Below are 21886 nucleotides of genomic sequence, written 5' to 3'. Positions count from 1 at the left end.
ACACTTCAGAATTCATTCTGCTACTTTTGTCAGCAGTCACATCATCAATAAATACAAGGGAACCAGTTCCATTGGCAGCCATACATGCCCACGCCATGACACTGCCACCACCATGCTTCACTGATGAGGTGGTATGTTTTGGATCATGAGCAGTTCCTTTCATTCTCTTCTCTTCCCATCACTCTGGTGCAAGTTGATCTTTGTTTCATCTGTCCATAGGATGTTGTTCCAGAACTGTAATGGCTTTTTTAGATGTTGTTTGGCAAACTCTAATCTGGTCTTCCTGTTTTTGTGGCTCAACAATGGTTTGCATCTTGTGGTGAACCCTCTATATTCACTCTTGTGAAGTCTTCTCTTGATTGTTGACTTTGACACATATACATCTACCTCCAGGAGAGTGTTCTTGATTTGGCCAACTGTTGTGAAGGGGTTTTTCTTCACCAGGGAAATAATTCTTTTGTCATCCACCACAGTTGTTTTCCGTGGTCTTCCGGGTCTTTTGGTGTTGCTGAGCTCTCCGGTGCATTGTTTCTTTTTAAGAATGTTCCAAACAGTTGATTTGGCCACACCTAATGTTTTTGCTATCTCTCTGATGGGTTTGTTTTGATTTTTCAGACTAATGATGGCTTGCTTCACTGATAGTAACAGCTCTTTGGATCTCATATTGAGAGTTGACAGCAACTGATTCCAAATGCAAATGTCACACCTAGAATCAACTCCAGACCTTTTACCTGCTTAATTGATAATGAAATAACGAGGGAATAGCCCACACCTGTCCATGAAATAGCTTTCGAGTTTATAGTCCCATTACTTTCAGCCCTTTAAAAAGTGGGAGGCACATATTGAAACTGTAGTAATTCCTACACCGTTCACCTGATTTGGATGTAATTACCCTCAAATTAAATCTGAAAGTCTGCAGTTAAAGCACATTTTGTTTGTTTAATTTCAAAGCCATTGTGGTGGTGAATTGAGGGCAAAATATGAAAATTCTGTCAATGTCCCAATATTTATGGACCTGACTGTATATATCATATCAGAGGTAGTTAGCATATCGTTGGCCAATGATATGGGCCTGCCCACCAAAGTCAAGGTCATCTATATTATGCGTATTTATACACATATCTGAAGTATGATATTACTTCAGTCTAGATTGGCACCCCTCCCACACCTCCTTATATATGTTTTTATCCAGGGACCTAGCATTTGACTGCACCAGGTAACAGGCATAATCCAAAGTAAGTCCTATTTATATTTATGTAGTGTAAGTTTATTTGAGATGAGCGTTTGGGCATGGGGTCCCCTGAGCTGTTCTGGCTGGGCCTTTTCAGGGCATCACCACTTTATACACATAGGGGCCTATTCATCATAACTAATATATCGATGGAGGTAATTATGTTTAGAACTCGCATGGAGCTCTACTTAATTACTGGAGGAATTCATCATTCCTCCTCTCCATAAGTATCTTTTCCAAAAAGCTGTCATTTTTGCGATGACAGCTCTTCAGAAAATAGATACTTTCCCTATCTACACTACCTTACCGCAGCTGTAATCAGTGCTGCGCATGTGCTGTTACATTCACAAAAACGGCACATGCACAGCACTGCCTACAGCTGCGGTAATTCTGTGTCCCCCCCCTTCCCCCTTAAACTTTACTGTGTTCTGCCAGGAGAACACAGTCGGAGCAGTAGCCAGACCTGGAGAAGGGACGAGGGAGTGACGGAGGGAGCCGAGGAGGACCTGCTCACTCTGAAAGCAGGTATGTGTACCCCGCTATACGCTACCTGAGAGTGGCATATAGTAACACCATCAAATTCCGAAAATACATAATTTTCGGAATTTGATGTATAGCCTAATTCCTACATCCCCATATTAATGTATAAGTGTTATTATTAATGTAAGTGTGTATATATTAATGTAAGTGTGTTCATGAATACTAAAAAAACGGTAATTAAGAAAAATTTCCTTAAAACCGTTATTTTAGTGTTGATGAATAGGCCCCATAGTCACCTTTATGTCACTTTTTATGCTTGTTTATTATTCATGTATTTTTTCACATACGCTACCGTTCAAAAGTTTGGGGTCACCCAGACTTTTTCTTGTTTTACATGAAAACTGACTTTTATTTATCAAATGAGTTACAAAATGAATAGAACATATAGTCAAGACATTGGCAAGGTTAGAAATAATGTTTTTTATTTGAAATAATAATTTTGTCCTTCAAACTTTGCTTTCGTCAAATAATTCTCCTTTTGCAGCAATTACAGCATTGCAGACCTTTGGCATTCTAGCTGTTAATTTGTTGAGGTAATCTGAAGAAATTTCACCCTACGCTTCCTGCAGCACCTCCCATAAGTTGGATTGGCATGATGAGCACTTCTTGTGTACCATACGGTCAAGCTGCTCCCACAACAGCTCAATGGGGTTGAGATCTGGTGACTGCGCTGGCCACTCCATTCAGACAGAATTGCAGCTGCCTGCTTCTTCCCTAATTAGTTCTTGCATAATTTGGAGGTGTGCTTTAGGTCATTGTCCTGTTGGAGGAGGAAATTGGCTCCAATCAAGCACTGTCCACAGGGTATGGCATGGTGTTGCAAAATGGAGTGTTAGCCTTGCTTATTCAAAATCCATTTACCTTGTACAAATCTCTCACTTTACCAGCACCAAAGCAGCCCCAGACCATCACATTACCTTCACCATGCTTGACAGATGGCGTTAGGCACTCTTCCAGCATCTTTTCACTTGTTCTGCATCTCACAAATGTTCTTCTGTGTGATCCAAACAACTCAAACTTTGATTCGTCTGTCCGTAACACTTTTTTTTTCCAATCTTCCTCTGTCCAATGTCTGTGTTCTTTTGCCCATATTAATCTTTTCCTTTTATTGGCCAGTCTCAGATATTAATTTTCTTTGCCACTCTGGCTAGAAGGCCAGTGTCCCGGAGTCGCCTCTTCATTGTAGACGTTGACACTGGCATTTTGCGGGTACTATTTAATGAAGCTACCAGTTGAGGACTTTTGAGGCATCTATTTCTGAAACTAGAGACTCTAATGTACTTGTATTCTTGCACAGTTGTGCATCGGGGCCTCCCACATCTCTATCTACTCTGGTTAGAGCCTGTTTGTGCTGTTCTCTGAAGGGAGTAGTATACACCGTTGTAGGAAATGTTCAGTTTCTTGGCAATTTCTCGCAAGGAATAGCCTTCATTTCTAAGAACAAGAATAGACTGTCGAGTTTCACATGAAAGTTCTCTTTTCTGCCCATAGTATAATTGAACCCACAAATGTGATGCTCCAGATACTCAATGGCCCTCCTAGGGAGGAATTCAATTAGCTGCGGTAATTTACCATGGGATATTGTATCCCTGATAAATAGCCTGTTAACGAGTGCCGCGACTATGTTGTTAACACAGAGGTCTAGGAACTTATCTCAGATTCTATGTGTTAACGCCCCGTACCAGGGTAATTTAAAGTGCGAGAAAAAGGGGCTCCATTTGAATAGCCACAGGCATTAAAGCCTGAGTGTTCACACCTGTTAAATTAACAGGGCTAATTGAATTCCTCCCTAACCCTCTCTCTAATGCCTAACCCTAAAGCTGGGTACACACTAAACGACCTGTGTACCCAGCGATGCGACCCCCTTTCCGTCGGGTAGACATATCTGGTTGTCTGTACACACTGGGCAATACAGTGACGGACTGCCCGATATGCCGGCAGCCCCGAATAGCGCTGCATGGGATCATCAGCCGCCTTGCCATGCTGCACATAAGATCAGGTGATGAGGCTGATGACCCCACCGGAGCGCGCACTACACGATGTACTGCATACACACTACACATTTTTAAAGAATTTAAAAAATTGTTAAAGATATTGTGTAGTGTGTAGGTGCCATAACACTCCCCTCCCATATCCTAACCCTCCTATGCCGCAGCCTAACCCTAACCCCCAGGTCCGTGTAGAATGTCGACATTGCACATGTCAACATTTTGCAGATGCAGACATGTTCAATGTTGATATATCAACAATATCGACATCATAACGTTTGACATTGTGGGGTCGACATTGTAACATTGTAGACATAATGACTGCATCCCATTAATATTGATTTCATGTTTTGGAACAAAATAATCAAAAGCCTGGGGAGGACATACTAGAGCACTATATAAAAGTTGGAAGAGTTCGTAGAGACTGGAGGATATTTTCAAATCCCACATTTGGTTTAGTTAAACAGGCCTTCAGTCACACATGGGAAAAGATTTTAGATGAGTGTTCAGTTCTTCCGTATTCTACATGAGAATAGGAAGATTTTTGGGGAAACTGAATTCAATATAAGGGAAACAAGCAGAATGCTGGAAGCATATATTAATAATTCACCATTTATATCATTTGAGAATATACTTTACAAAAAAAGTAGATAACGTTGAGTAGGAGGTTATGGAGGAAAAAAACAGTGATTTTAAAGAAATAAGCAGGATTGTGCTAATAAAAAAATGAGAATCAGATGTACAGTAGGTTCAGACCTTTAACAATTAATCAAAGTTTTTTTTTTTTTTTTCAAAAATGTAAGACTCAAATAGCCTAGGGTTCCTGACAAAATGACGTAATGCCAACTCTACCTTCTGTAATTCCAAATTCCCTGAGGACAAATAGCAAATGGGGAGTGGCTTGGGCATTGTAACCACTCCAATGCCATCTCACTCAGTAGGGTGGTGCCGTGGCTGGCCAGACGGAGGCGTTCCCATAGGAACGCCTACCGTCTCGGGCCGGCCCCACTGACATCACAAGTGATGTCAGTGGGAGTGCTTTTGGCTCTGATAGAGCCAAAAGCACTCCAGGGCTTGCGACAGACGAGACCCTACCACAAGGGTCTCATCGCAAGCCCGATGGTCGCTATGGTCTTGACCATCGCGACCATCTTTTTGGCCGCTCGCTATAGCTGTGGGTGGTTACCCACAGCTATGCGAGCAGCCAGGAGGCAGCCCTGATTCAGAGCGAGCGCTCTGTCAGAGCGTCCGGCTCTGAATCAGGGCCAGAGTACAAAACACTGACTGGGCTATGACTGCTGTGTGCATTCTGCTGCTGGGGGAGGTGACTGACAAAGTGAAAGACACTCTGGCCAGCCAATTAGAAGCAGCACATAGGACAGTCCCACCCCTGGCTCACTGTCACTGGTACTGCTCTCAGTGGACACTGGTTGGCTGCTTGGGGTGTCTGGCCGCTGCAACTATTGGTAATTGAGCTGTCAGTCTCACAGTGTCACTGTCAGTCAGTCAGTCGCTGCATGTGCAGGAAAGACCCAGCGGTGCCTCAGTGTCTGGCGTGACATCATTGGTGAGGAGCTGAGAGAGCGAGAGGTAGGACTTGAGGAGACAGAGGACCTCATTCAGAGCTGCTCGCAAAATGTGAGTGCTCGCTCTGAATGAGGGCGGCCGCTTCCATTTTCTGAGCCGGCCTCCTGGCCACCCAAAGCGGACGACCAGGATGATGGTCGCGATGGTCAAGATCATCGTGACCATCGGGGCTTGCGACGAGACCCTTGAGGGAGGGTCTCATCTTCCGCAAGCCCCAGAGAGCTTTCGGCTCTAATAGAGCCGGAAGCTCTCCCACTGACATCACTGGTGATGTCAGTGGGGCCGCCCGCAAACGGCAAGCGTTCACTTGGGAATGCCTCCGTTTGTGAAACCACCCCCCCGCCACGCCTACAAAACGGGGCGAGCTGTCGATCAACATCGACAGCCGCCCCTTTTGTAGTGAGCCCCGGAGCGAGAGAATTTCTCTCTCGCTCCGGGGCTTGCGCACGCTTAGTGCGGCAACTGCGCATGCGCACAGCCAAACATCGGCCCGCTTGCGAGCGAGTCTGAATGAGGTCCAGAGTGTGTTTGTCATGATATAGACAGAGACTTAAGCTGAGGGTGGAGAAGAGACAGGAAAAAAAAAAGAGGAGACTCTGAAAGAGTAAAATCTGTAAAAATGGACAAGAGAAATTAAATTGAGAAAGAGAAGAGAGTGAGAAGGAAGTCTGTCAGTGTTATTTGTGGAGGTGGAGGACATTAAGGTACTGTACCACTATCACCAACAACAGGATCAGCCAGCTACACTTCCAGTGCGCTGCCAACAGTAACACACAACACTTCTGCCATACTGTCTGTCACTAGTAGTGCCCTGCCAGCAGTAACACACAACACTTCTGCCATACTGTCTGTCACTAGTAGTGCCCTGCCAGCAGTAACACACAACACTTCTGCCATACTGTCTGTCACTAGTAGTGCCCTGCCAGCAGTAACACACAACACTTCTGCCATACTGTCTGTCACTAGTAGTGAGTACTGACAATAACAATAACATGGCACCACCTAAAAGTCATTTGTGGAAACACTGATAAAAAAGATAATGAGCCCAAAACAGCCATTTGCAGATACTGCAGCAAGAAAATAAAAACATGTGCAAACACATCCAATCTAAAATGCCACCTTGAAAACAAATACCCTCTTGCGCTGCTTTGTATGTATGTATGTATGTATGTATATATATATATATATATATATATATATATATATACAGTATATATATATATATATATATATATATATACACATACATACACACACTGTTTGCCTCCATGAAGATATCTATAGTATAAGCTTATTTTAAAAATGTTTTAGTCTATTAAATGTTTAAATAGTTTGCCTAAAAAAAAAAAAAAACATCGATAAACATCGGTTCCAGAGAACCAATGTTTATATCTAAATGATGTTTTGTATTCAGTGTTAAAACATCGCTACTTCCAATGTTTTCTTTCGATGTGCCATCCCTAAAGTAAAGTAAAATTGAAAAAAAAAAAAGACGGGGGAGCTGCTGCACATGCCCAGCTGCAGCAGCTCGTCCCATAAGCTTTTGCAGAGCTCGGGGCCGTCAATCATCACTGACTGCTTCGCCTACAGCCCCCGCACAGCCACAGTGAGTGACTCACGGTGAACACAGTAACCAGCAGCAAGCGTGCAACCAGAGTCACCAGAAACAGGTACTGTATATATATATATATATAAGGGGTGAGCGGGTTCGGATTTCTGAAATCCGAACCCCCCCGATCCGAGGCCGATCCGAGTCAGGCTCGACTTTTCCCGCCTGACTCGGATCTGAAATCGAGGCAAAACGTCATCATCCCGCCTTCCGGGTCTCGCGGGTTTTGGATCCTATATAAGGTACCCGCGTCAGCGCCATTTTCTCACTCGGCTGTGGACAGTGAAGAGGGAGGGTGGGAGTTAGGGCTGGCTGGGCTGTGTAGTGTAGTGTAGTGCAGAGTAGTGTTGTGCTGTGCTGCGCTGTGCTGCTGTTGTCCATAGGGGCTGTGTCCACTACTTCAAAGTCCATAGGGGCTGGCTGGACTGTGTTGTGCAGTCAGTTCTCCATAGGGGCTGTGTCCACTCCAAAGTCCTGTGCAGTGTCCCAGTCCTAAAGGGGTGCTGTAGTGTTGTCCAGGGGGTGCTCTGTCCATCAGGGGTGCTCCCCCCAAGTGCTAAAAAAATAATATTTTTTCTGTGTTTGTGAATTGTGTGCGCAGTAGCCGCACGTGCATCAACAAAGTAGTGCCAAGCGTGCGCCTGTGTCATAAGTAAAGGGCCGGCTGGCTTGACCATTAAAGGGTGCTGTAACCCCCAAAGTACACTCCAAACCAAAAAAAAAATATTTTCTGTGTTTGTGAATTGTGTGCGCAGTAGCCGCATGTGCATCAACAAAGTAGTGCCAAGCGTGCGCCTGTGTCATAAGTAAAGGGCCGGCTGGCTTGACCGTTAAAGGGTGATGTAAACCCCAAAGTACACTCCAGTCCAAACCAAAAAAAAATATTTTCTGTGTTTGTGAATTGTGTGCGCAGTAGCCGCACGTGCATCAACAAAGTAGTGCCAAGCGTGCGCCTGTGTCATAAGTAAAGGGCCGGCTGGCTTGACCATTAAAGGGTGCTGTAACCCCCAAAGTACACTCCAAACCAAAAAAATATATATTTTCTGTGTTTGTGAATTGTGTGCGCAGTAGCCGCACGTGCATCAACAAAGTAGTGCCAAGCGTGCGCCTGTGTCATAAGTAAAGGGCCGGCTGGCTTGACCGTTAAAGGGTGCTGTAATCCCCAAAGTACACTCCAGTCCAAACCAAAAAAAATATATTTTCTGTGTTTGTGAATTGTGCGCGCAGTAGCCGCACATGCATCAACAAAGTAGTGCCAAGCGTGCGCCTGTGTCATAAGTAAAGGGCCGGCTGGCTTGAGCGTTAAAGGGTGCTGTAACCCCCAAAGTACACTCCAGTCCAAACCAAAAAAAAATATATTTTCTGTGTTTGTGAATTGTGTGCGCAGTAGCCGTACGTGCATCAACAAAGTAGTGCCAAGCGTGCGCCTGTGTCATAAGTAAAGGGCCGGCTGGCTTGACCATTAAAGGGTGCTGTAACCCCCAAAGTACACTCCAAACCAAAAAAAATATATATTTTCTGTGTTTGTGAATTGTGTGCGCAGTAGCCGCACGTGCATCAACAAAGTAGTGCCAAGCATGCGCCTGTGTCATAAGTAAAGGGCTGGCTGGCTTGACCGTTATAGGGTGCTGTAACCCCCAAAGTACACTCCAAACCAAATAACAAAATATTTTTTATGTGTTTGTGAATTGTGTGCGCAGTAGCCGCACGTGCATCAACAAAGTAGTGCCAAGCGTGCGCCTGTGTCATAAGTAAAGGGCCGGCTGGCTTGACCGTTAAAGGGTGCTGTAACCCCCAAAGTACACTCCAAACCAAAAAAATATATGTTTTCTGTGTTTGTGAATTGTGTGCGCAGTAGCCGCACGTGCATCAACAAAGTAGTGCCAAGCGTGCGCCTGTGTCATAAGTAAAGGGCCGGCTGGCTTGACCGTTAAAGGGTGCTGTAACCCCCAAAGTACACTCCAAACCAAAAATAAAATATTTTCTGTGTTTGTGAATTGTGTGCGTAGTAGCCGCACGTGCATCAACAAAGGAGCAGCGCCAAGCGTGCGCCTGTGTCCCATAAGTAAAGAGCCGGCTGGCTCATTTCTTAAAGGGTCGTGTAACCCACAAAGTGCACTACTCTCCAGCAAAAATAAAAAAATATTTTCTGTGTTTAGCCGCACGTATATATCAAATCGATATAACATAAATGCAGGACCAAACTTTCTCCGATAAAAATAAAATAGAGAAAGATCAAGAACCACTTCCTCCTAGTGCTGAAGCTGCTGCAACTAGTCATGACATAGACGATAACATGCCATCAACGTCGTCTGCCAAGGCCGATGCCCAATGTCATAGTAGAGGGCACATACAATCCCAAATGACAAAGTTCAGGAAAATGACCTTGAGAAAAACATTTAAATCAGCTGAAGAGAAACGTAAACTTGCCAATATGCCATTTACGACACGGAGTGGCAAGGAACGGCTAAGGTCGATCCCTAGTATGTTCATGACTAGTGGTTCAGCTTCACATGACGATGGAAGCCCTCCTCCCACTAAAAAAATCGAAAGAGTTAAGCTGGCAAAAGCACAGCGAAGAACTGTGCTTTCTAAGAAGATATCACAAATCCCCAAGGAGAGTCCAAGTGTGGTGGTGGTTGCGATGCCTGACCTTCCCAGCACTGGACGGGAAGAGGTGGCTCTTTCCACCATTTGCATGCCCCCTACAAGTGCTGAAAGGAGCACCCACAGTCCACTTGCTGATATGCAAATTGAAGATGTCACTGTTGAAGTACAACAGGATGAGGATACTGGTGTAGCTGGCGCTGAGGAGGAAGTTGGCGAGGAGGATTCTGATGGTGATGTGGTTTGTTTAAATCAGGCTCCGGGGGAGACAGTTGTTGTCCGTGGGATGAAAAAGCCCATCACGGTCATGCCTGGGCAGAAGACCAAACATTCCACCTCTTTGGTCTGGCAATATTTCTATCCAAATCCGGACAACAACTGTCTTGCCATATGTACCATATGCAAAGGTGAAATAAGTAGGGGTAGGGACGTCAACCACCTAGGAACATCCTCCCTTATACGGCACCTGCAGCGCGTTCATAAAAAGTTACTGTCAAGTTCAGAAACTTTGGCTAAGACCGTAAGCAGTCCAGGGACACCTAAATCCCGTTGTCCTGCAAACCACACCGTCAACTCCCTTCTCGTCAATTTCCTCCTTAGTCAGGATCGGAAGTAGTCCTGCAGGCCATGTCACTGGCATGACTGACTCTCCTATCCGGGATTCCTCCGGAGGATCCTGCATTGCTACGCCTACTGCTGCCGCTGCTGCTGTTGCTGCTGCTGGGAGTCGATCATCATCCCAGAGAGGAACTAGGAACACCACTGCTTTTACTAAACAATTGACCCTCCAACAGTCCTTAGCGAGGAGGATGAAGTACGACAGCAGTCATCCTGAAGCAAAACGTATAACTGAGGCCTTGACTGCTATGTTGGTGTTAGACGTGCGTCCGGTATCCGCCATTAGTGCAGTGGGATTTAGACAATTGATGGAGGTAGTGTGTCCCCGGTTCCAAATCCCATCTAGATTCCACTTCACTAGGCAGGCGATACCGAGACTGTACAGAAACGTCAGAAAAAGTGTCCTCAGTGTCCTGAAAAATGCCATTGTACCCAATGTCCACTTAACCACGGACATGTGGACAAGTGGAACAGGGCAGACTAAGGACTATATGACTGTGACAGCCCACTGGGTAGATGTATCACCTTACGCCGCAACAGCAGCAGCGTCACCAGTAGCAGCATCTCAGAAACGCCAGCTTGTTCCAAGGCAGGCTACGCTGTGTATCACCGGTTTCAGTAAGAGGCACACCGCCGACAACCTCTTAGAGAAACTGAGGGAAATCATCGCCCAGTGGCTTACCCCACTTAGACTCTCCTGGGGATTTGTGATATCTGACAACGCCACCAATATTGTGCGGGCATTACATCTGGGCAAATTCCAGCACGTCCCATGTTTTGCTCACACAATAAACTTGGTGGTGCAGAATTTTCTGAAAAGCGACAGGGGCGTGCTTGAGACGCTTTGGGTGGCCCGAAAAATTTCTGGCCACTTTCGCCATTCAGCGACTGTGTGCCGAAGACTGGAGCGCCAGCAAACACTCTTGAACCTGCCCCGCCATTACCTGAAGCAAGAGGTTGTGACGCGGTGGAACTCAACCCTCTATATGCTTCAGAGGATGGAGTAGCAGCAAAAGGCCATACAAGCCTCTACATCCACCTATGACATAGGCAAAGGAGGGGGTATGCACCTGACTCAAGCGCAGTGGAGAATGATTTCCATGTTGTGCAAGGTTCTCCAGCCCTTCGAACTTGCCACACGTGAAGTCAGTTCAGACACTGCCAGCTTGAGTCAGGTCATTCCCCTCATCAGACTTTTGCAGAAGCAGCTGGAGAAAGTGAAGGAAGAGCTAAGACGGAGCGATTCCGCTCGGCATGTGGGACTTGTGGATGAAGCCCTTCACTTGCTTTGCCAGGATTCCAGGGTGGTCAATCTGTTGAAATCAGACCACTACATTTTGGCCACCGTGCTCGATCCTAGGTTTAAAGCCTATGTGGTGTCTCTCTTTCCGGCCGACACAAGCCTGCAGAGGTGCAAAGACCTGCTGGTGAACACACTGTCAGCTGAAGCGGAACGTGACACGTCAACAGCTCCTTCTTCATTTTCTCCCGCAACTGGGGCTGCCAGGAAAAAAACTTAGGTATCCTAAGCAACCCGCTGGCGGTGATGCAGGGCAGGCAGGACCAAGTTTGGACATCTGGTCCGGACTGAAGGACCTGGCAACAATTTCTGACATGTCTACTGTCACTACATATGATACTGTCACCATTGACAGAATGGTGTTGGATTACATCGGTGACAGCATCCAAGTAGGCATGTCAGACAGTCCATACCTGTATTGGCAGGAAAAAGAGGCAAATGGAGGCCCCTGTACAAACTGGCTCTATTTTACCTGAGTTGCCCCCCCTCCAGTGTGTACTCCGAAAGAGTGTTTAGTTCAGCCGGGAACCTTGTCAGTGAAAGGCGTAGGAGGTTGCTTCCACAAAATGTGGAGAAGATGATGTTCATCAAAATGAATTATCAGCTCTTCCAGGGAGACCAGCCTCCAGAACGTACAGAGGGACCTGTGGTGGTGGATTCCAGTGGGGACGAGTTAATACTCTGTGAGGATGAGGATGTACACAACACTGAAGAGGGTGAGGAATCGGTGGATGAGGAGGATGAGGACGACATCTTGCCTCCGTAGAGCCAGTTTGTGCAGGGACAGATTAATTGCCAGCTTGTCTTGTGGGGGCCCAAACGAACCAATAATTTCAGCCACAGTCGTGTGGCAGACCCTGGCGCTGAAATGATTGCTTTGTTAAAGTGTGCATGTCCTGTTTATACAACATAAGGGTGGGTGGGAGGGCCCAAGGACAATTCCATCTTGCACCTCTTTTTTTTCTTTGCATTATGTACAGTTTGGGGCCTAGTTTTTCAAACTGCCATCCTGTCTGCCACTGCAGTGTCACTCCTAGATGGGTCACGTGTTTGTGCCGCCCACTCGTGTCGCTTAGCATAGTCATCCAGCTACCTCGGTGCAGCCTTTTGGACATAAAAACACTTGTGAGGTGTGAGGTGTTCAGAATAGACTGGAAATTAGTGGAAATTAAGGTTATTGAGGTTAATAATAGCATAGGAGCAGAAAAACCAACACATTCTGTGATTTTAGCTGTTTTTATGCTTTTTTTAAAAAAAATACAGATCCAAAACACAAAACCCAGAACCCAAAACACGGAAGGGTGGTTTTGGCAAAACCAATCCAGATCCAAAACACGAAGAAAGATACAGATCCAAAACACAAAACACGAAAAGTGGCCGGTGCACATCCCTAATATATATATATATATATATATATAGACAGTTGATGTAAGGCGGCACTTGTGGGTTTTGGAAAATAACAGTCAGAGACACTAAGTCCGGTCCAACGTTTCAGTCCTTTCCGGAATTTTATCAAGAACACAAACAACATACATGTATGACATAAATTTATAGACAAGTCTGCCCGGTAAACGCCACCTTCCACGTGCGTCCGCTGACTCCCCGCCGACGTCATCACTGTGAGACTAGGAAGTTGCCGCGTAACCATCGCGGCCAGATGACGTCACCCGCTTCCCGTCTCCTAGACAACGCCAGTCGGCAGAGAGAAACAGGGACCCACGAGCAGTAGCAGAAATCCTGGGCTAACTAATTATACATGAACACCACATTTAAAAACACATAACATCTCATAACATTGGTGCCGAATCCTTAAGCTCCACCAAACATGAAATCCCTATCATTTAATGACACCACTCCTACGGTAAAAGACAACACAAACATTAGTAGAACACCTCCAGCAAGCACCATAGAAATGAGATAAAAACAAAAAAGAAAAAAAGAGGAAAAAAAACATAAGAAAGAAAAAATTTTATAAAAAAAGATCAGAAAAAGCTCAATTAACTAAAGAAATATACATAACCCACTAGAAACATGTCCCTGGGTATGGTTCAAAGTGCAAAACTAGAGATGCAGTCAGAAAGACTATTACCATATCCATCCTCAACTGAAATACAGTGTGTTATGCAAAACAGATCACAAAAATCTGAAATCATTACACACCTAAAAGGTATGCTATCAAAAAACACACACAAACTGATGACATCATCTGGGGCTAAGTGGTCAATAACATCTAATTTACCCGTACAAATTCTAGTACTCCTAATGATACTATTGGTGCATTACTATATAAAACTTGAAAAAGATATATGCTCATTCAAGCCCAATGGGGCCACAGTCTCCAATTTATGTATCCAAAAGGTTTCACACTGCAACAGTCTCCTATCATGATCACCTCCTCTTATATTCTGAGGGACATGATCAATAACTTTATACTTCAGTGTGGCCAGCGGATGCTTAAACTGGGCAAAATGACGAGCAACCGGTTGGTCAATTGCTTTGCCCTCCAACGATTGACGAATTGCGGACCTATGTTGCGCCATTCTCTCGCGAAAAGTGCATGTTGTCTTTCCAACGTAGGCCATTCCGCAAGAGCACTTGATCAGGTATACCACGAACCGACTAGTACAGGTCAATATGTGTTTGATAGGAAATTTCTTGCCTGAACGTGGATGTGTGAAAAAATGACCTGTCTCAAGATAACTGCACGTAGTGCAGCCAGTGCACCTATAACACCCCGGCTTCTTCTGCAAAAAATGTTGTCCTCGTGAATCGTTTTTCATTTTACCAATATCATTATGTAAAATCCATTCCTTCAAATTCTTGCCACGTTTATACCCCATCATTAATCTCAAATTCCTCAACGATGTAATCGAAGGATCAGTGTTGATTAGTGGCCACAGACGTTTGGCTGAACTGTTAATAACCTTGCTGGATGTATTCAATTCATTAATAAAAAGCATGGTCCCGGACAATTAGTTTTCTTTGACTTTAGCTATTTCCAGATCTTCTCTGGTTTTCATCATCACTTTGTGCATAGCTTTATCTAGCTCTTTGGGGTTATAGCCCCTCTCCAAGTATCTAGACTTCATTTTATGCATTTCTTCCACCGCTATATTATCATCATTGGTGATCCTCCTGATGCGTAAAAATTCAGAATAGGGTAATCCTCTTTTCAGGGATATTGGATGATTACTGCTGAAGTGTAAGGCCGTGTTGCAGTCTGTTGGCTTATGAAAAATGCGTGTGTTGAACCGATCACCAGTCCATTCAATTGACACATCCAGATAATGCACGCAGGATGAGCTAATGTCATATGTGAATTTAATCTGTTCATGAGACATATTAACATCTGCCATGGCTTGATGGAATGCCGCCTCAGACCCTGACCACAAAATCAAGATGTCGTCTATATATCTGATGTAATAGACCAAGTGAGGACAAAAGTTATCATTTGACAAAAATAACACATCCTCCAATTTAAACATGAAAATATTCGCCAGGGAAGGTGCCACAGGTGACCCCATTGCGCACCCCCTCTTATGTAAGAAATGCTCATTATTAAATAGGAAATAATTCCTTGTGAGTATTTTTTCCAATAAATCAATAAATAGAGGAATAGGTGGTCCAGAATATGTGTCATCTTGTCTCAAAAATTCTCTCATGCTTCGTAAACCCTCATCATGGGGAATACTCGTATAAAGTGATACGACATCCACAGTGCAAAGTTTCAGATCATTTGGTAAATTATCAAGACTGAAAAGTCTATCCAAAAGCATATTGGTATTTTTCAAAAACGTCGGTTGTTTCTGTATTAATGGTTGCACCAGAAAGTCCAGATATTGTGAAATAGGACTGTACAAAGAATCTCTCGCTGAGATAATTGGCCTACCAGGAGGGGCCACCAGGGATTTATGTATTTTCGGGAGTGTATAAATTAGGGGCACCACTGGATGCTCAGTCATCAAATTCTTAGCCATATTTTCACTTAGCCACCCTCTCGTAACAGATTGACTTAACAAATTGTCCAATTCCCGTTTATATTGTTCAGTTGGATCACCGGACAGTTTCGAATAAACTTCAGCATCACCCAATTGTCTGTATATTTCCGACTTATACATCTCCAAATCCTGTATAACCAGGGCACCCCCCTTATCGGCTGGCCTAAACACCACATTTTGCTCTCTGCTTAGCCCTTGAAGTGCTTTAAACTCTTCTGCTGTTAAATTGCATTGGACCTTGTTCTTTTGTGTCTGCATTACTTCTGAGTCAAGAACTGGTACAAAGGTTTTAATTGATGGATTAGCAGAGACAGGTTCAAAAGAAGATTTCCTCTTGATCGGATCTACATGTTCTGAAAGTGCAGCCGTGCTATCAGAAAAAAATTCTTTCAATTTAAGTGATCTGTTAAAACGCCACAAGTCTTGTTTCAACCTAAAACTATCAAATTTATTGGTGGGTACAAATGTTAAGCCCTTATTAAGGACCTTCATCTCAATTAGAGTAATCGTTCTATTTGACAATTAACAATTATGCTTTCCATTTGTAAACTCTTTTTCCTTTCTCTTTCGGTTTGGCCCCCTCTTCTAGTGTGTGTTCTCTTCCCCCTCTGGTACGAGTGACAACTCCTAAAGGGGGTTTTTTGGAAATCTCTCTTGGGATAAAATCCTGATCACTATAAGATGAGTTAGAAGCACTGGAAATGTCGGTGTGAGCCTGAAAACGCTGTCTTGATTGTCTAGGTCTATGTGTGAACGTATTAGACCTCCCCGTGGCCCAGGAATAAACCCTTTGTTCTTGATAGTCAAAATTGACAGTGTTTAAGAGGGGGTGCGCAATGGGGTCACCTGTGGCACCTTCCCTGGCGAATATTTTCATGTTTAAATTGGAGGATGTGTTATTTTTGTCAAATGATAACTTTTGTCCTCACTTGGTCTATTACATCAGATATATAGACGACATCTTGATTTTGTGGTCAGGGTCTGAGGCGGGATTCCATCAAGCCATGGCAGATGTTAATATGTCTCATGAACAGATTAAATTCACATATGACATTAGCTCATCCTGCTTGCATTATCTGGATGTGTCAATTGAATGGACTGGTGATCGGTTCAACACACGCATTTTTCATAAACCAACAGACTGCAACACGGCCTTACACTTCAGCAGTAATCATCCAATATCCCTGAAAAGAGGATTACCCTATTCTGAATTTTTACGCATCAGGAGGATCACCAATGATGATAATATAGCGGTGGAAGAAATGCATAAAATGAAGTCTAGATACTTGGAGAGGGGCTATAACCCCAAAGAGCTAGATAAAGCTATGCACAAAGTGATGATGAAAACCAGAGAAGATCTGGAAATAGCTAAAGTCAAAGAAAACAAATTGTCCGGGACCATGCTTTTTATTAATGAATTGAATACATCCAGCAAGGTTATTAACAGTTCAGCCAAACGTCTGTGGCCACTAATCAACATTGATCCTTCGATTACATCGTTAAGGAATTCGAGATTAATGATGGGGTATAAACGTTGCAAGAATTTGAAGGAATGGATTGTACATAATGATATTGGTAAGATGAAAAACGATTCACGAGGACAACATTTTTTGCAGAAGAAGCCGGGGTGTTATAGGTGCACTGGCTGCACTACGTGCAGTTATCTTGAGACAGGTCATTTTTTCACCCATCCACGTTCAGGCAAGAAATTTCCTATCAAACACATATTGACCTGTACTAGTCGGTTCGTGGTATACCTGATCAAGTGCCCTTGCGGAATGGCCTACGTTGGAAAGACAACATGCACTTTTCGCGAGAGAATGGCGCAACATAGGTCCGCAATTCATCAATCATTGGAGGGCAAAGCAATTGACCAACCGGTTGCTCGTCATTTTGCCCAGTTTAAGCATCCGCTGGCCACACTGAAGTATAAAGTTATTGATCATGTCCCTCAGAATATAAGAGGAGGTGATCGTGATAGGAGACTGTTGCAGTGTGAAACCTTTTGGATACATAAATTGGAGACTGTGGCCCCATTGGGCTTGAATGAGCATATATCTTTTTCAAGTTTTCTATAGTAATGCACCAATAGTATCATTAGGAGTACTAGAATTTGTACGGGTAAATTAGATGTTATTGACCACTTAGCCCCAGATGATGTCGTCAGTTTGTGTGTGTTTTTTGATAGCATACCTTTTAGGTGTGTAATGATTTCAGATTTTTGTGATCTGTTTTGCATAACACACTGTATTTCAGTTGAGGATGGATATGGTAATAGTCTTTCTGACTGCATCTCTAGTTTTGCACTTTGAACCATACCCAGGGACATGTTTCTAGTGGGTTATGTATATTTCTTTAGTTAATTGAGCTTTTTCTGATCTTTTTTTATAAAAAAATTTCTGTCTTATGTTTTTTTTCCTCTTTTTTTCTTTTTTGTTTTTATCTCATTTCTATGGTGCTTGCTGGAGGTGTTCTACTAATGTTTGTGTTGTCTTTTACCGTAGGAGTGGTGTCATTAAATGATAGGGATTTCATGTTTGGTGGAGCTTAAGGATTGGGCACCAATATTATGAGATGTTATGTGTTTTTAAATGTGGTGTTCATGTATAATTAGTTAGCCCTGGTTTTCCGCTACTGCTCGTGGGTCCCTGTTTCTCTCTGCCGACTGGCGTTGTCTAGGAGACGGGAAGCGGGTGACGTCATCCGGCCGCGATGGTTACTCGGCAACTTCCTAGTCTCACTGTGATGACATCGGCGGGGAGTCAGCGGACGCACGTGGAAGGTGGCGTTTACCGGGCAGACTTGTCTATAAAGGTATGTGATACATGTATGTTGTTTGTGTTCTTGATAAAAGTCCGGAAGGACTGAAATGTTGGACCAGACTTAGTGTCTCTGACTGTTATTTTCCAAAACCCACGAGTGCCGCCTTATATCAACTGTCTACATTCAGGACACATGAGTGGCCCCAGGAGGGCACCGGGGTACCAATAGTTTTTGTCATTCTTGTGGAGTGCCGGCATTTGCAACACATATATATATATCTATATATATATATTTGTGACATATAATATATATTTGTGATAGATATATATAGAGAGAGAGAGAGAGAGAGAGAGAGAGAGAAATCACAGGGGCTCTGCACTCACCATAATAACTAATAATAATGATAATAAACATAATAAACAGTGGGGTTTTGGTTCATGGATTGATCAATGCATTTAAGCTTGCAGCCCCCGTCACGGGACCCCACTTTACTGCTAGTCCCTACTCTATTGCTCAGAATTATATCAAGGACATAGTCATCACATCAGTGTTAAACTCAGGGTATGCTATCAAGGTTTAAAGCTCACAGCAACTTTGCTTTTAACGGGGGCTGCAAACTTAAATGCATTGATCAATTCATGAACCAAAACCCAACTGTTTATTATGTTTATTATTATTAGTATTATTAGTTATTATGGTGAGTGCAGAGCCCCTGAGATTTCTATTTAAACAATGTGCTCACATACCATGTTGCACCCCAAATCTAGGAATGGTGAGTGCCATGGATTAGTGCTTTTTGTTTATTTTGATTAATTTTAATAATCAATCATTTTTGTGATCACATTTTCTCATGCACCCTTTTTAACTAGTTAACTAACTTGTGTCAGCTGTTTTCCTAGGTGCTTTGCAACAGGTGTGCTTGGTAACTGTCTCACTTTTAAAAGCAAAGTTGCTGTGAGCTTTAAACTTTGATAGTATACCCTGAGTTTAACACTGATGTGATGGCTATGTCCATGTTATAATTCTGAGCAATAGAGTAGGGACTTGCAGTAAAGTGGGGTCCTGTGACAGGGGCTGCTGCAAGCTTAAATGCATTGATCACTTCATGAACCAAAACCCAACTGTTTATTATGGTTTTTTTTATTATTATTATTATTATTATTATTATTATTATTATTAGTTATTATGGTGAGTGCAGAGCCCCTGTGATTTCTATTTAAACAATGTGGTCACATACCATGTTGCACCACAAATCTAGGAATGGTGAATGCCATGGATTAGTGCTTTATATATATATATATATATATATATCACAAATATATATTATATCTATATATATGATATATCTATATTTAATGATGGCATGTGTACGGGGGACTTTGTACTGCATGTATAATGTGCAAGTGGCATACTATAGTAATGTGAATTGGGGGTACCATAGTGTGGCCATGCCCTTTCCCTATGAGGCCCCGCCCCTTTTTAGGCCTGCAGCATGTGCTGTCCCTGTTTACGATGGGGGGGCCCACAGGTCACCAAAATGGGGGGGGGGGGTGCTTTTTGGCACAGGGCACCAAAATGTCTAGTTATGGCTCTGATACAGCTCAAATACCATTCATCTAACAACCTCCAACAGATGGGGTTTTCCAGTGGCTGACTTTGAGGCTACTCCGGGCGGATCTGAGTCACTGACCTCCGGCGGCCTGTCTGTCCCAGCCCAACTATACCTCAGTGGCAGCGAATGAATTGCGATTACACTCACACAGATGATTCACTCGCAAAGTAAGTGAGAGGTAGTTAGCGTTTGGGGAGGTAATGGGGGCAGTTAGAAAAACGCAGGCTTGTCAGGACGGTTTAAACCAGGCTTACCTACCCTCCCGATTTGGCTGGGAGCCTCTCGATTTTTGGGTGCCGCTCCCGGCCCCCCGAAAGGCGGGCAAGCCTTACGGCAGCCAGCAACCCTCCTGACCAACCTCCCGAATAAGGTAAAAACCCCCGCAGCAGGGGGGCCGGTGACGCGATTCGCGTTGAATCGCGTCATCGTGGCCCCACCCCCTGCTTCACAATGCCGAAAATAACGGCATTGTGAAGAGGGGGAGGGGGCCACGATGACACGATCCTGCGGCTCCGCACCCAATGTGACGTCAATGGCCAGGCACGCCCCCGCTGTTAGCCGACAATCAGCTCCCTCCCGGAAGGAGGGAACTGATTGTCGGCAAGTATGGTTTAAACACTGCTTTCTGGGCATCCATAAATGAACCACTGCATTGTTGCTGACAGCAGGAGAGCCCTCTGCGTGTCTGGAGATCCGCTATGTCAGCGACAGCTCAGAGTTACTCAAAGGCTAATGGCCTCCTGATCTGCATTCGATGTTTCCGATTTTTGTGCTTAAGCGGCGGATGTCAGATGCTATCAGTGTGTGTCTTTATGCACTGGATGGAGGGTGAGTCATTAGCATATTTTAGCTTTTGCGATCCATGAGAGATTGCAGCTGTGATGGCCTTTGCATCTGGATGGGAATCAGGCCCTCAGTTTGACTCATGTTGAGATGATGGCATAGGAAGCAAACTACGAAGGGTACCAAGATCCCTGTAAACTGGTCATACTTCACTGACAGCTGATGAATCATTTTCGACACGAACAGCTGACAGTAATTAAATAAAGCCTAATCATTATAGAGCACTAACTGTGAAACTTCCAAGTATTCACTATCTACCAGGTCCAGAGGCATAGAGAGCCGGGCACGGGGGAAAAGGGTGTGGCCTAATCGTATTAGGTGTGGTAACGCCCACTTAGGATATAAAAAAACTACTTTTTGCGACCCAAAGCCGGGGAAGGCGCGATCAGTGTGATCGTTCCCCCTCCAGAGGCATAGGAGACTACTGCGGCTGAAGCTCAGCAGCAGCAAGCAATTGCCCACTGCAGCCCAGCACACAGCAGCATCTGCTGGGCTGCTGTAAGGGAGGTGGGGGGGCGCAGCATCGGACCGGGCCCCCGCTGGGCCCCTCCAGCAAGTCCGGGCCAAGGTAATTAGTACATGTCCCCCCCCCTCTCGGCGCCCCTGCTAACCACCCTGGCTTTCACTATACAGAGTATCATGATCACTTTACTGAATGTGCACGTAACCATTGTATGTCCAGGATTTACATAATTGTAAACTGCAAGGTTTGTCACTGAAAAGGCACTGACATAATGACTGCAGGGGCACCTGAAGGAAAAAGACGCCTCCTGTCGGCACTGCATATCCGATGCCTGCGTCCGAAGACGAAGTGTCGGATCAGCATCACGGCCATCTGTCATGATGCTTGCAGTCATCGCCCATCTGAGTAAGCCTATACTTACTCAGAATGGGCACCGGAACTGCTCAGCTAATCTGCGGCAGAAGACACAGGCCCTGGCCTGGCCAAGGTTAGAAAATCTGGTCAACGCGCCCCCGTTTTGTGGAATGTCTCAGTTGCAGCCCCCGCTCCACACCCCAAACGGTGGGGCACTGTGAGCAAGATTTCATATCAGGACCTGCACATGTGCAGTGTGACCTTTGCGAATGTGCAGATCAAAAGACATTGCAGTATTGCGAAAGCATTGCAAAACGTGATATTCTGAATCAGGCACTATGCAAGGTAACATTAGGAAACATTCATTTTATTT

Source organism: Taudactylus pleione, unplaced genomic scaffold (assembly GCF_031769625.1).
Source record: "Taudactylus pleione unplaced genomic scaffold, aTauple2 ptg001272l, whole genome shotgun sequence".
Lineage (NCBI taxonomy): Eukaryota > Metazoa > Chordata > Amphibia > Anura > Myobatrachidae > Taudactylus > Taudactylus pleione.
Note: the sequence above shows the minus strand (reverse complement) of the source record.